Raw genomic sequence first — 13,027 nt, forward strand, 5'->3', positions numbered from 1 at the left:
ATACCTCTAACTCAGCACTATGTACACTGCACTGATTAACAGTAATTATCCCGGGTTTCATGTCCCCCCAATAAATTTTATTAAAGTTTGAAATAAAATATACAAAGGTTAATTTCAAATTTTTAAAATAAAAAATAAAAGAAACTAATCAAAATAAAAACACAAACCTAGAGGAGGCATAGAAAAAGGGGGTGGGAGAAAGAAGAAAGAGGGAAGAAGGAAAGGAAGAGAAAAAAATATTCTTGGTCTGTCAGCTATATATAGAAAATTATTCAAAACATCCACTCCAAGAAAGCACACAGCAATTCCACTTTCTATAAACCAATACCTTCTTCAGTCCTCAAACCCAGATATCGTCAGTTCATACAGATGCATAGGTGCATACAGATGCAAGAGTCTCTCCCACATCAGCACTTGTGGAAACAGATTGCTACTATTTAACTCAGTGTTTTAGCTAGAAGTCCTGCTACTGTGGAGATTAGTGGTTCAGGCTAGTTTTTTAATATGAGACAAGGTAGGGCAGCAGCACCCCAGCTACTGAATATTCACCCACAACAGCTCTTTGCCAGAAAAAAGAAGAGTGTGCTGGTGAACCAGGTGCTTTGCTGCCTTTGCTGTCTTTCAGGTGCACAGGCATGTGTAGGAGGAATGCTGGGTGTGCCAAGGAACACCCTAATATCTTTTTTTAAAAAGACTTTGCAAGTCCCTGAACTTGCTCAGCTGTAGAAGGGCACTTGCTGCACCATGGCATTACCTGCCTGATCAGGTGCGCCAATCTTTCTAACATGCTCCTCTCAACTGCTAGGGAAGATTAGCTTCATCCACAGATAACAAAGGATTTCATCACTTATTAAAAAATAGCACATGAACTGGGACTGGCAATATGAGTCTCTGAAGAGCTTCTTTGTGCAAGCATATTGAACAAGAGCTATATCTGAAACTGAAGCCTGTTACAATCTTTGGCTAATAGCAGAGCCATTTTTCCAGTGAAACTGTGAGCACTTGTTTAATGTGTCATTAAGCAACAATCATTTTCCTGGTAGTGTTTGATGTTACTAACGCCAAAAGCTCGCAGACTTTTTCTAGTGACGTGCATACTCCTCAAAGAGTCTCAGAGTTCATGTATCATTGTGATACAAGCAAATAAAATCTCTCTTATCTAGCACATAATTGAGGTGCTATCTGATTCATCAATCTGAGATTAGTTTTGATACAGCTGGTTTCAGCATTGTTCTGTCACTGATACTTCCCACACTCCAAATGCCATTACTAAGCAACAGTAAACACTAATATTTGCATTTTATTAAAATCTCCATTAACTGCAGAGTGCTTTAATATCAGGTATAGATATATAATTCCTGGAGAAGATTCAGGATGTCACTTGAAATATAGTGTGCTTCCAGACGATTCCTTAATATTATAAATGGGCTGTTCAGATATTGCAAATGGGACACTGGCAACATTTTTTATTTATTTATTGGATTTCCTCCAGAAAGAGTAAATCAGAATTAAATAAAGGAGAAATTAAAATACAAATTGGCATTTTCTATACATGAAGAACACTCATTCTACAATGAATACCTGCCTGACTTTGGAAGCATCTCTGTAAGGACAACATCCTCTGATAAATATGTTATCTTGTTAATGCCCAAGGAAGTAACAGGTATATAATAAATATGTATTTCTAGACCAACCTCTGTTGAAGAGGAAACTTCCAGGCTTTCATGTTAGAACTTTTTCTGAGACTAGCTTGTTTTAACTCTTAGAAAAGATGGCACAGCTACATTTCTGTTGGGCTACATCAAGAGCTCTGTGTAGCTTATGCCTTGCATTTGCTACTCGGTGACAGATTTTTCTATGCTTAAAAAAAAGACTGTTCAGCAATTGCTACAGAACTTAAAAACAGAAAGTAGTGTTGTATATTTTACACACCACCACCACCACCACCAAGTATCTGACAGACATACACTCATTTATGGGCAGGAAAGACATGAACAACAGTAGTGTCAAAATAGGTGTGGGAATTGAATTATACCAATCCACAGTTAGCATGTAGTGGGAGCAGAAGCACAGGTGTGGACAGATTACTATGACTATAAATCAATGCATATACTGTACAGTTCAGCTGAACTGCTGCATTTTTTGTTCAAGGTCATGGCTTATTTTACTATAACTTTTTAAAACTCTAATTACATATATACACTATTTATTCATTATGCTCAGGAAGAGTAATTTAGAACATATGAGAGCCACAGTGATGTAGTGAATGGAGTGGTTTAAAGTCACATCCCTTTCCCTTTTCGAAGTCAAAATAGGATGTCTACTGTTACAGGGAAAAAGAGGTCTCATTCATAAAAACTACGACAGCTACCACTGCAGAATTGCTATCAGATTGGTAAATACTTCTACAGAGGAATTCTACTCATCATGACTTTTATGCCCCATGTTTCTTGGAAGAAAACGTGTTTTGCTGACTTCTTTGAAATAATCCAGTGGTCCAGCAAAACAGAGTTTGTTTCTTTACTGTTTTGTGATTCCATGCATCATTTTTTAATGCATGCATACTCTATGATATAGATTTTTAAATTGTTCCTCTGAACAATTTTTCTAACACCTTCAAAAATCTATAAAACAGCACCCTAATTAGCTTCCTTGGTTGCCTAGAACTATACAGGTTCTCTGAACACAGCATAATTATACTGGAAAACTGAAAAAAAAAACTGAAGTTCCAGCTGTACTACAGAAAGAAACATGGGCTAATACCCTTAAGTATGACTAGTATTTCTAACAAGTACTGTAGTAAACACTGTAAGGTAAAGCTTGAGAGGCTGCCGGGTGGGGGGCAGTGATCTAGGAAAGAGTTATAACACCAGTTTGTTAAAGCATTAAACTGTCATGCTGAATGGAATAGGGTAAGGAGGTATAATCTACTTATCTCAATATCAGAAATAATATAATCTACCTATCTCAATACCAGAAAGGAAAGGGGGGCTCACAGTAGCCTCTTTCTCTCTTTGTACACTTGATTGGATCCGTTCTTCGAAAGCCGTATGCGCAAAAAGTTATATGCAAAGAATTACTAGTACACCTGTGCACGCTCTGTGTGTGTGCGCGTGTGAGAGAGAGTGTGTGTGTACAGGGAGCCATTGCTCCATGCTGGAGCAAAAGGTCAAAAGTCCTTGAGAGCCCTATGCCCAAGACTTTGTGCAGGAAATGCAGCAGATCATACGACTGGACTTTAAAGGGAGTTTTAAAATTGTGCAGGGGAAATGTTTTTCTCACTGGCTGCCATTTGTTTTCATTTTCTTGCTACATCAAACAGAGCTACCTCTGCAAAGAAGCCCCCCCACCCCAAATGTGAAAGGACTCCAGGCTTCCAAAAGAACATTTGGTCATGTTGAAACTAGTGAAGAGGACAAATTCTGTTTGCTTTCCGTCTGTGAAAAATGAAGGTTTGAAGTGGATCTGCAGGGAGCAGCAGGAACAAGCAAACTTGACATTTTTACTCTGTTTATCTTTCAAATGGAGAGCTCTTGAAGATACATTCTCACTTGCATGATTCATTATGTTGACACAACTGTGCAATCGTAAGCACACTGATTCAAAATTAAGTGTCCCAATGGAACTTAATTTTCTAATAAGTGTTGTGGTCACAGAGGCTAATCCTAAACACTATGGCAATCCTAGGCTTTTTTACTATGCTGTAAGTATGTCCCATTGAACTCCATGCAATTTACTTCTGAGTAGTGACGTGAGAAAATTGTTCTCACTTTAAGGCAAACCTACCTAATTTTCTAAGCCTGTGAACTGAAGCACAGCTGTTATTTAAAATCTGCACTTTTCCAAATTTTGTGGCAGTTTACCAGTCAAAAATACAATTTTAATTTTATATTGGTTTTATGTATTATATTGAAAGATGCTTTGAGTGAAAGTACTAAGTGCAATAAATAATAATAATAATAATTGATGGTACAGTCTTAAATCATATTCATTCACCCAATAGTTCAGAAGAAGAAGAAGAAGAAGAAGAAGAGGAGGAGTTTGGATTTGATATCCCGCTTTATCACTACCCGAAGAAGTCTCAAAGCAGCTAACATTCTCCTTTCCCTTCCTCCCCCACAACAAACACTCTGTGAGGTGAGTGGGGCTGAGAGACTTCAGAGAAGTGTGACTGGCCCAAGGTCACCCAGTAGCTGCATGTGGAGGAGCAGAGACACGAACCCGGTTCACCAGATTGCAAGACTACCACTCTTAACCACTACACCACACTGGCTCTCTAAAACAAAACCAAAGGCTAAACCCTTTACAATAGCAGTGAATTTGTTGTTTGGTCATCTCATTATTATGTGATTGTATCCTACAGTTTGTGAGTCCCCTTATCTAAGGACGCTGGCCCAAGAATTATCCTGCAAGGTTTCTGCTGCTATTTGGTCTGCTGTGAGTGTGCATTGAGGTGAGATGCAAAGGCCCACCCACTGAGCTTCCATGTATGCACCGAAGCACCTCAAACTGAAGTTCCCTGGCCTCCCTGAAAATCTGGAGCACTCCAATAACATTGCTGTCCAGTAATTGCATGGTAATCACTTATTTGATGGAAGAGCAAAACTACAGTTTCCATGTTGTTCAATAGCTGCTGAACTACACCAGCTCACGCACCATGCCAAATTCCTAAGAAGGACACAGCTCTGTTTTATGTCAAGGCAACTTCAACAGGGTGCCTCAAGGCACATCAGCACTACTGATGACTGACTGATAAGACTGTCCTTTCTGGAATTCTCCCCTCCCTTTTTCTCCAGCAGCTTTCCGCCCAGCTGCATTCAACTTCTTATATTTGCTCAAGAAGAGTAATTTCTACTTACAAGACTGCAAAAGAACAAACTAAACTTTTAACCTAACAAAAATAGGACACAACAAAACCAGTATGTGTTCTAAGCACAGGCCAAACATACAGGCTGTTTTGTTTTTCTTCCCAATTTGGGGAGGGAGGGTTGTCTTCCAAAGCAGAGACCTGCCTTGTCCTCATAAGATGTTGTAAATAGAAATTGCCCTTTTCCCTTATGGGGTATCCAAGAGCCCATATAGAGTCCTTACATAGGTTCCCTATTGGTAGGAGAGAATAACAGAGGCCAACCAGAGAATATTGAGAAGCAAAGCAGCTAGTAAGATTGATCTTTATTGATCTGTTACAACAGGGTGCTCCCCTCACCCGCAGGAGAGAGGAGGGACCCAGAAAAATGGCCTGCAAGGCCTTATAAAGATTTTTGAAATTGCCCCCCTGTAGATCAAGACCACCCTCAGAAATATCATACATACATCACAGAAGGGGTGTAACCTAAGACCAACCCTCAGATACATCACACCTACATCACAAAAAGGTGGTCTAAAGCAGAACATTTGAATGTTGTTTTTCTCCTGTCGTTGTTTATCTCCTGTCTGGCAGGTTACTTGATTGGATTTCCTGGGTAGCTTGGCCAGTCTTTTGTAATGATAAATACTTAGTTCCTGGACCAGGTCACAGGCTCACACCCTATTCAAACACAGACATACCCTTAAGACAGGATTTGTGAAGGAAAAGACAATGGGAGGTTTCCCACTTTGACCTTGCAGAGAAAACATTTACTCAGTTTAGGAATCAAAATGGTTCCAGGTTGGTCTTCCTGTGCTGATCTATGTTTGTGCTGTTATGAACATTACCATATATCTAAGACCATAAAATTCCTATCACAAAGACAGAATCTCCATTTTTTTAAAAAAGGTTTATCACGTTACTTAAGGCTAGATCGGGGATGCGGGGAACCTCAACCCTATGCCACACCTTCTTTCCTCAGGCCACACCCTCTTTGAAGTGTTTTTGCCTGACAAGAATGTGTCCTTGAACTCTAATATTGCGGAATGTGCAATCACATTATGTGCTGTAATGAATGCATTATATGAAGATGGAAACACAGAGTTTCCGAAGATATAAACCATAGCATGTCTGTGGAAAACATATTGAGTATATGCAACATATGGGAAGTGACAATGCATTTATCACACTAAAGATCGATTGCCTTATTTCCATAAGATCTTAGTGCCTGACTCCACCAAGCAAGCAGCCCATTTGGTACAAGAGAAGGTAATAAGTTAAGTTCAATAAAAAAGGCAAATATGTCCCAATTTATACCAGAACCTTAAGGTAAAGACAAAGAACCCAGAGAGGAACATAGTATGAATCAACAACGTAACTGAAAACTAATGTAGAAATTGCAGAACTCAATGCAATTATGATGTAGCTAGGTGAGAACAGATGTGTTTATTGCAACTGGAATAATTGTGGGTTCTACTTTATCACCAAAAGGCAAAAGGGAATGAAGTTGTAATGGCTTAGTCATTTAATATCTAGTCATCATGACTCCCAGCTCCACCATCCTCAGCCTTGGTAAGAGGCTAAAAAAACCATCTCAGGATTCATGTTGTGTGCAACCCTAAAAACTATGTGTGCACAAACACGTTTAGTTAACCATTCTGATAAAATAAAACTCATTATACCACATGCTGTAGCACAATGTACGCAAGATAAATGCTAATAGCTTTCAAAAGAAGCAGTAAAATACATAAAGGCTACCCCTTAATTCTCCATCTCCTGTTGTAAATTCTTCTGGAAGAGTAGCTGATAAGTGGTGATAACGGCCATTCTCATGTAATAGGTAGAGCAGAGCCTGGGAATCTCCAGCCCATGGGTCTAATTACTGGTCAGCACCAATCACAATACTGGTGCTAGAGTGCATCTTCAAAGGAGGTCCTCTTAGTGCCTATCAGCTGAGAGGTGCTGAGAGGTAGCCTACAGTGGTGCCTCGCAAGATGAAATTAATCTGTTCAGTGAGGCTCTTCGAATAGCGGTTTTTTCGTCTTGCGAAGCAAGCCCATTGACAGCTTAGAGGATTAGCGCTATTAGCGGTTTAGCGGCTTTTAGCGGATCAGCTGATAAGCGGCTTAGTGGCTTAGGAAAAGGGGGGGGGAACCCGCAGGAACTCGCAAGACATTTCGTCTTGCGAAGCAAGCCCATAGGGAAATTCGTTTTGCGAAGCGCCTCCAAAACGGAAAACCCTTTCGTCTAGCGGGTTTTCCGTCTTGCGAGGCGTTCGTATTGCGGGGCACCACTGTAATTGAAGTCCATTTTGTAGGCAGGAATGGTTGTGTTTTGAACTAGGATGCCAAGAGAACCAGCTTCAGATCTCCAGCTCATCCATGAAACTTTCTGGCTGACTTGGGCTAGCTGCTTTCTCACAGGGTGTCTCTAATGATAAAATGGGAGAAGAGAGCCATACTGCACTGAGTTTCTTAAATGTACATAAGTACATACATTTTTTTTAAAATGCAGATTGACCCATGGTTTCTTGCCACACAAGATTTATCCTTTTCTCTTTCTCTTTTTTTAAAGGATCAGTTTGTGCTGGGAAAGACCTCGGTATGATGAGACCCTGGAGAATTGCCAGATACAGCAGACAACACTGCAGGGGTAAGGAATTTTTTTTCTTTCCCCAGGTCATGTTTGCTTCTAGGCCACTTTCCAGTGGTGGGCAGGGTCAGAGAAAAAAGTTGGTGGACTAATGAACACAATGTTCTATTTGGCAACCCAAATGAAATTGTGCAGGCATAATAGCATAATGTTGAATTCCAGTTATTAAATGGGGCTTGAGCTAAGAGAGACTGGCCGGGTAGTAACATTTTTAAAATATATGTTAATTAATATTTTAAACTTGGGAAACTGGGATAGAAGAAGAATTAGGAATTTCCTTAGACTAATGGATGGGAGAGAAATTTGATTCAGCTTACATTTAAAGGTGGACCTATCTAACTTGTACTTTCCGAAATTGACATTTGTACATTTCTGAATTTTGCTGTACAGAACTCTCCAGCCAAGCAATGTGTAATAATAATATATATTAGTGAAAATAACATACAAAAAATGCATTATATTAGTGAAATCCCAACCTTAGACCAAGAGAAGTAGTCTGCGTTCTGCAACATTTTTACTCAATGTTTTCCCATTAAAGTCAACAGAAATGATCCTGAATAACTAGGCTGCAGGGTTACAACTGAAAGGATTAGGTCATAAAGGGTAAGCTATTACAAGATGTAGAGCTGTAATTAGCATTAACCCAGGTGCAGCCATGGTTCAGGCCATGGGAAAAAAGGCAACTCTAATTTATCATAGAAGTGCTCATCACTCACATATTCAGTTTCCATTCATCAACTCTTGGGCTGAATGATATTCCATGTGTGGGTGACAACATATTTGGAATTACCCCAGCCATATGTTTTTTTAGACATACTGAGTTCAATTCTGTTTTTGGATATAGTCAGAGAATTTGAAATACAACCATCAGTTTAAAGGAAGGGGACATGTATTCCTTCAGATTTTTAATTTTTTTTACAGATAAAACCTTTGAAAAAGAGGACTCTGTTTATCCATAATCCATTTTTTCACTAGTTATTGGAATACAGCTGCAACCAGGGAAACAAAGTCAAGGCAAGGGTTCTATATTGTATCTTAGACACAAGGAGTCTTATGGCACTTTAAAGTGTAATCCTAGACATATCTACTCAGAAGTAAGTCCCCTGAATTCAGTGTAGCTCACTCCCAGGATAGAGTAGAATGGCATAAGCTTTCATTATCTAGCATCTACTTAATCAGATGCAATAAGTTATTTTCAGCTGGCAAGTTTATATAACTCATGAAAAAATTAAAACAAATTTAGTTGTTTATTTATAAAGTTTTCATCCCACCTATTGTCATAAGTCCCCAGGGCCCAACAGGTCACAACAGTGAAAGATATTAAAAAACATTCAACAAGACATTAAAACACAACAGGAGCTTTTCTTATACTGTGATTCACCTTCCAAGCCTGCATTGTCTAAACTGGCTGGCAGCAGCTCTCCAGGATTTCAGACAGCGACCTCTCCTAGCCTTAACTGGAGATGTCAGGGATTGACACTCATCTGACCTCCCTCTGGCTCAGATCTTGAGGTCTACCAGGACAGAGAACAGGAGGGGCAAGATAGTGGTGAGTTCAGCACAGTGCAAACACACCAGTGAAGCCAATCTGGTGCCCCTGCCTGTGTGTTTGCACTGCACTGACCTCCCCCACTTCTATCTCAGAATGCAGCAGCAACTCAGCCAAAGGGAGATAAGTTCAACAGAACGTATTCCCAGGTAAGTATGTCTAGGTTTGAAGTCGCACTGCATCTTACACAGAGATGGACCAATTTCTCCTTTCACTCAAAAACATTTTTGCATCAAAATTCTGCTCTGGCTGTCTGTAGGTAACTTTATATTTAAAGATGCAGCAATGCATGGGATTCATTAAATTTCCTGTTTAAACAAATGTGAAACTTGAGAATGTCAGTGTCAGCAAAAGACGCCCTGAAATCCGGTTAGAGAAACACTCCCAAGAGAAACAAAGAATGGCTCAACAAATACGTTGTTATGAAATACAGCAAGGGTGGCAGGGACACAAGCACAAAGCAAAGGGGTTAGCAAGTATATAGACAAATACAGTGGTACCTTGGTTTAAGAACAGCTTAGTTTATGAAGAACTTGGATTAAGAACGCTGAAAACCCAGAAGTAGGTGTTTTGGTTTGTGAACTTTGCCTTGGAAGCAGAACATGTTTCGCTTCCTGTTGAGTGTGTTCCATTTGTAAACTGAGTCCCCCACTGCTATGGGAAAGCATGCCTTGGTTTAATAACGCTTTGGTTTAAGAACGGACTTCTGGAACGGATTAAATTCGTAAACCAAGGTACCACTGTATATCTGTTTCCAAAATGGGAACAAAGAACACACCATTCCTTAAGTCTCTAGTCCTTGATTTAAACTGAATGGTTTTTAATAGGAGTGATTAAAAGGTAAAATAGACATTTTTAGAATTTGATCAGCTCCTTATGCAGATAAAGATCAAACTACCGTGCCAGTGCAAAACCCATTCAATGAAGCACCACGTGTCCAAGAATGTCCAGAAATGTTCCATATCCTTCAGAATGAAGGGGCAGAATTTTTCCTCAAATGAAACTAACATATGACATGATAAATAAGTATTAAAGCTAGGGCCTTGACTCTCATTTCTTCTACAGTGATTCCTTTTTAGCTCACTCCTCCCCATTTTTATTAATTCCTGCTACTTAGACAAATTTGCTTTCTTTAGATTAGAGGTGAGGAATCTCAGGGCTGGGGGCTAAATGTGGCCTTCCAGGGCCGTCAGAACTCCCTGAATCAAAGTGTTTTTGCTTGGCTATAATGTATTTGGAATGCCTGGCCAGAATTCTGATAATGCCTCTTGCTTGTCTGGATGGAGAACAAATAGGTGTGTGAAGAAACTAGATAAGGGTAAAATTTACATTTGTTGTTTCACTCACTCTCTCCTTGCCCTCCACTGGCATGTAACCCTCAAAAGGCTTTCCAGAAATTAATGTGGCTCTTAGGTTGAAAAAGATTTTCCCTCCTTTGCTTTAGATCATGCATTTCTCCAATGTTTCTTAAAATAATATTCCGTTTGTGGGGTACTAATGCCACTTGCTTCTGAAGCCACTTGCAAGACGGACTATAATGAGTTGAAAGAATGCAGTGGATAGCAGGCAAAGAGAAGCCTTCAGCTAAGATGCAGCTACCATGTGAATGTTGTAACAGTGTGGTGGTTACAAAGACACAAATGCCCCTATTTTCATCTGTAAAATGTTGGAGGATATTAAGGATCAGTATCTGGGAAGGCAGATTTTGCAGCTAGCAAATGGGGATGAAAAAAGCTAAGCAGGTCTGAACTAGTAGCAATGGTATCAGCAGCAGAACATCTCACGGCACATGAGCATTTTTCTCAATTTGTTTGCAGATGGATTAGTAAACACTGGCTATTTAAGAAGCATTCTGATCTGTTTGTGGGGAGGTTGGATGATCCCACACTTTCCAGTGCACTGTCCTCTCACTTTCCTGATAACAAAAAGTCCAATCTTGGGGGGGGGGGGATGAATTTGCTATGCAAGACCTCCTAATCAACTATAAATGTGCAATTTGCTGCTCTCCAACTGAGTCCCAGACTCAGAATAGTAACAATCTGAAAGAGCCCCAGGACAAGGGCTGTTCATACAGCCCAAGATGTTCATACAGGATTTTCTTTGCATATAGTGCCAAACTAGAAGCAGATACTACAGTTGCATAACATGAGAGTCTTTGAGTTGCAGAACTATAATCATAAATCTAAATACAATAGCGATTACGCTAACAGAGAAACTTCTAAATCAGCAACAGAGAAACTGAGATCAATATGAGATCAAGACCTGAGAAACAAGAATATTAATGCATTCAGTACACACAGAAATCATGTTCGGCTCCTGCAAAAGATCAAATGAATTATTATACACACCTAGATTGCTTCACTGATAATCTGCAATATGTTGCACAACTATACTTTCATTTTATGACTGCTCACAGCATCTGTTTTTAACAACGCCATAGCACACAGCAATAAACTGTGTCATTTCCTTAATAAACCCTAGGTGTTTACACAGTCTGCAAGTTCGCCAAGTAAACAGACAGCATAAGGAGGAACTTTAAACATAATTATTTTAGCTTTCAAGGAAACATGAGCTTCAAAATGCATTATTTAAAAGTAAAATTAAATACCTAAAATTGCATTTAACATTCTACACACAAGTGATTTGTCGAAGACATATGTATAAAAAGGAAAACCCCGCATTTTGCATTTCAGGTTTTCAACAAATCATTAGATACTGGATTAAGAAACAGAAGGCAGTATGGCTTCGCCCCCCCATCCCTTAAGTTTGGTTGCCCTTCATCAGAGACAAGCCTTTCGTGTGGCAGGCCCTATGCTGTAGAACTCCCAATCTGTACAGGTTCAGCAGTATCTATCCCTGTCTTATTTGAGACATCTTCTGAAAACTACATTGTTCAAACAGGTCTTTTTTTAAAACAAACCAGTACATAAGAACACAATAATCACCTGCTGGATGAGGCCAATGGCCCATCTAGTCCAGCATCCTGTTCTCACAGTGGCCAACTAGATGCCTGTGGGAAACCAGGGAGCAGAACATGAGCATGAAAGATTCCTCTCCAGCCATTGGTATTTGGGAGCATGGCTGCCTCCAGCTGTGGCAGCAGAGTGAAGCCATCATGGCTAGTAGCCATTAAGAGTCCTCTCCGTGAATTTGTCTAATCCTCTTTTAAAGACATCCAAGGTAGAATCTACACAAATATTAAAAATGTTCTGAAAATGCTTTTTTAAAGCATTTTTTAAATACATTGAATTTTCCATCGTCATCCAGTGTCACATTGTATATTGAACTTAAAACACACTGAAAATGTTTTATTTGCTGCTGTATAGCTGAGTGTCAAGTTGATGGCTGTCACTGCATCCTGGGGGACTGAGCTCCATAGTTTGACCCTGTGTTTGGAGGCTGGGAAGAAGGTAAATTCCATGCTATGGATCATTAGGAAATAAAACTGCCAATATCATAATGCCATTATGCAAATCTATAGTGCAACCACATAGGGACAGGTATCATTGCCCTTCCATAGGTTCTCAAAACCTATTGCTGTATTAAGATTGCTTTGTTGCCAGCTCAATTTTTCATTTATTTAAGCCTGAGCAGTTTTGCCTTAGGCTGCAAACCAATTCACACTTGAAGTGATTCCCTAAGTGGCTGTTAATTGCGGACCCAAAGCTGCTCAAGTGCACATTTAATCCAGATTTCCCATTTAACCCAGATTTACAATTTCTGCAGAAAATCCAGCAATTAAATAAAACCCATGGAAAGAGTGGATCTGAATTTAAATGGGGAGGGATATGGGAAAGCATTTTGATGATGATAATGATGATGATGACAATGATGTTGTGTAGAATATGCAGAAAACTTGCAGGCACAAGCAGCACTGAGTGGACAGTAAACTGTATTGTGGAAGTGTTCTTACTTGCAAAGGAATGTGCATAAGACTGGGTTCTAAGGGGACAAATTTAATTCAGTTCACATTTAAAGGT

At 39.6% G+C, this 13,027-nt stretch overlaps 1 protein-coding gene across 2 annotated transcripts in view; it reads right to left on the minus strand.

Annotated features, from left to right (window-relative positions):
* The window catches only part of SLC44A3 (solute carrier family 44 member 3), a 97,647-nt gene that overhangs the window by 73,480 nt on the left and 11,140 nt on the right, over positions 1 to 13,027 (minus strand). Inside the window, exon 1 of one of the 2 annotated variants that reach the window (XM_081865886.1) lies at positions 329 to 580. The exons of the other annotated variant lie outside the window; for it this stretch is intronic. The gene's annotated coding sequence lies outside the window, so the exon portion shown is untranslated. Of the gene's footprint in view, positions 1 to 328; positions 581 to 13,027 lie in introns of those variants that run through there. 2 annotated transcript variants of the gene reach the window in all.

This window comes from Podarcis erhardii (genome assembly GCF_964252035.2).
Source record: "Podarcis erhardii genome assembly, chromosome: 6".
Taxonomy (NCBI): domain Eukaryota; kingdom Metazoa; phylum Chordata; class Lepidosauria; order Squamata; family Lacertidae; genus Podarcis; species Podarcis erhardii.